The following is a 5,061-nucleotide window of genomic DNA, read 5'->3' as shown; positions in this document are numbered from 1 at the left end:
CTTCCTCTTCTAACTTTTTAATACAAGAGTCCTTTAACTTTTCAATAGTTTTGAAGGATTCAAGTTGCTTCATTAATTCTTTATTTTGGTCTTTCTCTTAGAAATTTTTATGAATCTCTTATGTAAAGAAAACAACTCAGCTTGCAATTCCTTAGAGGAAGGCATGTTGTCACATGACTCATCACACGACTCATTGTAAGATTTTGTAGAGGAATAGTAGAAGTTTACCTCTTCGTCATTAGCCATGAAACATATGTTTGTCATATCTTGTCCACTTGATTCATTTTCCATCTCGACGGAGCTTGAATCATCCCATGTGGCTTTCATATCTTCCTTCTTTTTCTTCTTGTCTTTCTTGAGCAACAGGCAGTCCGACTTGATATGCCCTGGTTTCTTGCAGTGATAGCATATTAGAGGTTCATTCTTACCTTTATTTTCTTTTCTACTTATCTCTCCTTTTTTCAGATTTCTTTTTGTTAAATTTTCTAGGAAACCTTTTATTTTTCCTATAGAACTTGCCTAGTCTCTTAGCGATGAATGCTAATTCATCTTGATCTAAGTTGCTTGATTCACTTTCCTCTTCACTCGAGCTGTTATTAGAGGCTTTTAATGCAATGGATCTTTTATGTTTGGGTTCAGGATTCCTTTCTTTTAGAGCCATCTCATATGTGAGTAGTGAACCAATGAATTCATCTAGAGAAGTGTTCTTGAGGTTTCTACCTTCCGTGATAGCTGTAGCCTTTGGTTCCCATATAAAGGGAAGGCCTATTAGAATTTTTCTAATCATTTCGTAGGTAGTATAGGTTTTTCCTAAGGCACTTAAGGAATTGATTATGTGGGTAAATCTGGTGTACATGCTTGATATTGTTTCATCTAAATTCATCTTGAATGTTTCATATTCGCTTGTTAACATATCTATCCTATTGTCCCTAACATCTATAGTTTCTTCATATGTCACTTCTAATTTGTCCCATATTTCTTTATCCGTCTTGCATGTCATGACCCTATTAAATTCGTTAGCATCTAAGGCATAGTATAAAGCATTTATAGCACCTAAATTTATTTGAAGCATTTTATAATCTGAATCAGTCATATCCTTTTTCTCTTTTGGAATTTGTTTTCCATCTACTATTTTAGTGGGAATAAGGTATCCATCCATAACTACTTCCCATGCTTTCCAATCCATGTGTTGGAGATAGATTTGCATTCTCTTTTTCCAAAACGTATAATTATGTCCACAAAAAATTGGTGGACAGGTTGAGGATTGGCCTTCACCGAAGGGTGCTACTCCTATATTTGCCATTTGACCTTTTTATAGTTTCTTGTTAGGAGTTACAATAACTAGGCTCTAATACCAATTGAAATTAGAATAGCTTCACAAGAGGGGGGGTGAATTGGGTTTTAAAAATTTTATTCCCTTTAGTTTTAGTTCTTTTGAATTGTGACAACAATCAAAATTTAAATACAATCACAATCAACACAACAAGATCAATCACTCAATCTTTGTAACAATAACCCTGTATATATGTGAATATTTGTTGAACTTGTTATAAGCCATGTATCACAATATTTCTTCTTCCTAATGTTCAGATTTTAAATAAACTTTCAAATTAATAGGTCAAGGATGATCAACCAATGTAGTCCCTTTTGGTTTCCACAATCAATGCTGATTAATCCAAAATGAATTACCTTCCGGTCTATTTATCAACCAAACATTCATAGTTGAATTTTAAAGCAACCACACAGATTATCTTTTGCTAAAAAATAAAGAGTAGAGTAAAGAAAGAAGAACACGGGGTTTTTATGAGATTCAGCTTCAAAACAGCCTACATCCTCGCCCTTGGCAAAACCACCAAAGGATTCACTATTACCGTTCCTTTACCAAGCGGAACAAGACTAGTTACTCCTTGAGTAAGGCTAGAGCCCGCCTTCTCCAAACAATATCCCCTTGTTTGGTCCAACGATTCAGCACTCGAACCGTCAATTAACTTGTTACAAAGATATAAAACAAGGTGTACAAGAACTTGCTACTCCAAGATCTGATTAGTACAAATTGAAACACTCTGTACTTCAGTAAATTCAGAACATGAATTTCAGAATGAAGCTCTTAGAAACTTATCATCACAGGTATCTTTCAATGGATGAAAGAATCAACAACTTGATGCACAAACTCAGTGAGAAACTCAGCAAAGCTTTCAAAGAATTTTGTGAGTGATGAGAGCAATAACACACTTTCAGAATTTCAGTAGGCTTTGAGAGAGAATGAGAGCTGAATTGATTTCTTGGTGTTTAAAATAATGATCCTTGAGGGTATTTATAAAGGTAGAAAACCTCCTTGCTTGTTCCCCAAGAATACTTAGAGTTGTTTCCAAATATTAAAATTATTTAAGATTCCAATAATTTGAATTTCAAAAATTATATCCGTTGGAAATTTGAAAAATGCCGTGAGCCAAATGACTGTGAAGTCCTGGCAGTCGTCTGTCCATATGTTATAACTATAAAAATCATAGGCAGAGAGGTGGCAGTCGTCTGTCCCTTGATTGGCAGTCGTCTGTCACTAGAATGATGTAGTTATAATACAACTCAATAGGGTGGCAGTCGTCTGTCTGTATGGTGAAAGTCATCTGTCCATGAACAAATCAAATTTTTCAATGTACACAGAGAGTGGACAGTCGTCTGGTAGAACACTCACAGACTTCTCACTTGGCACTTGGGAGTCATCTATCAAAATTTTGATAGTCGTCTGTCAGGCTTCTATATTTAGTTAAACTACACTAAATTGGCAAGTCGTCTGTCCATAAACAAACAGTAGTCTGTCAACTGACATTTTTGCATTTCAATATATTTTTAAATTCTCTCTTCTTTGCTTAATTCATCTTGGAATATGAACTTCTTTGACTTTGAAAAATTTGTTCCAAGTTTTATATTAAGGTCTCTAAGTCGCTTTGCCTAATGAGCTTCAAAATGAAAACTTCATATTTGAATAAACTTAGAAGTACTTACAAAGACCTTGACCTAAGCTGTTTTGATATTTTCTTGGCTTTAAGTTCTTTCAATGCTGCTTGTTCCTTAATCCTTGTAAGCATTCATGTCAAGGTATAGATCTTTGGTATTCTCATGAACCTCTCCTTGTTCCTTGATCCTTGTAAGCGTTCATGTCAGGGTATATGTATTTTGAGCAAATCATCTTTACCTGTAATCATATCATTTGAAAATATATTAAATAAATTTTACTTCGTTATCATCAAAACCAAGAGTTTGTAAGCCTAACTAGGCCAACAAAGTAGTCAATTTCGTCTTCTCCTTTTGTGCCTAGCACCGCAACTCCAGAATTTTGGGTTCTTCTATTCAGTTCAAGGGATTTTGTATAAAATCGTAACCCGTTGACAATGCAACCGATGTAGCAGTTAACTCATTGATCGGGGCCACATGCCAATGCATACAAATCTTAACTTGTCGTTGGTTCTTTATTGTAATACATGACTTTCATCTATTAAATAAACATGAGTTTAGATGAGTAAACCATCAACATTGACAATGTACATTGCTTCGTACTCAGGCAGTATTTGTTACTTAGACGGCTCCCAAACCAATTGACAAATTTCTTCTTATGTCTTTCGTCGACATTCCATTCAATTTGGGCCTAAAGTTCAGTTTTATGTTCGCTATATGCAACAATAGTACATGTTAATGTCAAGTAAGTATATAAATATGCATATGTAAATATAATGCAAAGTAAGGAGTTTCGAACCACGTACTCGATATATGGAATAGTTTCATCACAATTATTGAGGACGTAAAAATGGGCCTTTTGTAGGTTGGGCATATCCAAGAAATTGTAAACCTGTGCACCGAACGGCCGAACATTTTCTTGAAATATAGAGCTCATCGATTCTTCATCTTTGACATTAATCGCATGAACGTCTACATTTCGCTCCTCGCAAGTGAACCTTGTGTCAATGTCATGTAGATACATTGAGCAAAATGCAAGACATTCACTGTTAATGTATGCCTCAATGATTGAACCTTCTGGCCGTGCCTTATTGCACACATACCCCTTCAAAGTGGACAAGAACCTGTACATTTTACGTAGCATTATTGACCTATAGACACAAAAAGGAAAAAAAATGAGGAAATAACATGACCATCATAGAAGGACTTCAAAATTTACCTCTAAATAGGATACATCCAACGATATTGGACTGATCCTCCAATTATGACCTCCCTTGGTAAATGGATGGCTAGGTGGACCATCACATCAACAAATGCTGGTAGAAATATTTTCTCTAGCTTGCACAATAGGATCAGGATGTCATCCTCTAACCGTTCAAGTACATTTACGCTCAATTTTTTGGAGCACAACTTCGAAAAAAGATCCCCAGCTCAATTCGCACCGAGCGAACATCTTCGATCAAGTGTCCATGAAATAAAATAGGTAAAACCTATTGCAGAAGGATGTGACAGTCATGAATTTTCATTCCTATCATCTTCCTTTCCTTCGTGTTTATGCATCGAGCTATGTTCGATGCACATCCATTAGGGAATTTCACTGATTTCAGCCATTCGAAGAATTTATTCTTCTCATCCTTCGAATATGTGTAACAAGCTGATGGCATGAGGAGTTTGTCCCCATCATGAAACAGGTGCAACTCAGGCCATATTCTCACATCTTCCATATCCCAGTGAGCATTTGCGGTGTCCTTTGTTTTCCTATTTATATCCAGAAATGTACAAATGACATTCTCACAAATGTTCTTTTTTATGTGCATGACATCCAAGTTGTGGTGTAGTGGAAGATCTTTCCAATATGACAACTCAAAGAAAATGCTTCTCTTTGTCCAATTCAACTCCCACTCAGCACATTTTCTTTTTCTACTAGTTGGTGGTTTCCCAAATTTCACATCTCTGAGCAACCTGAGCTAGTTTAATATCTCTTTCCCACTTAGTCGTTTTGGCTACAACATTCATTCAAGTTTTCCATTAAATCTTTTGACACCACAGGTCCTCCAAGGATGTCCAGGTCGTAGAAAACGACGATGACACATAAAGCATAACTTGCGT

This window comes from Malania oleifera, chromosome 1, assembly GCF_029873635.1.
Source record: "Malania oleifera isolate guangnan ecotype guangnan chromosome 1, ASM2987363v1, whole genome shotgun sequence".
Lineage (NCBI taxonomy): Eukaryota > Viridiplantae > Streptophyta > Magnoliopsida > Santalales > Ximeniaceae > Malania > Malania oleifera.
The sequence above is the reverse complement of the archived record's forward strand: the minus strand, read 5'-3'. Positions refer to the sequence as shown.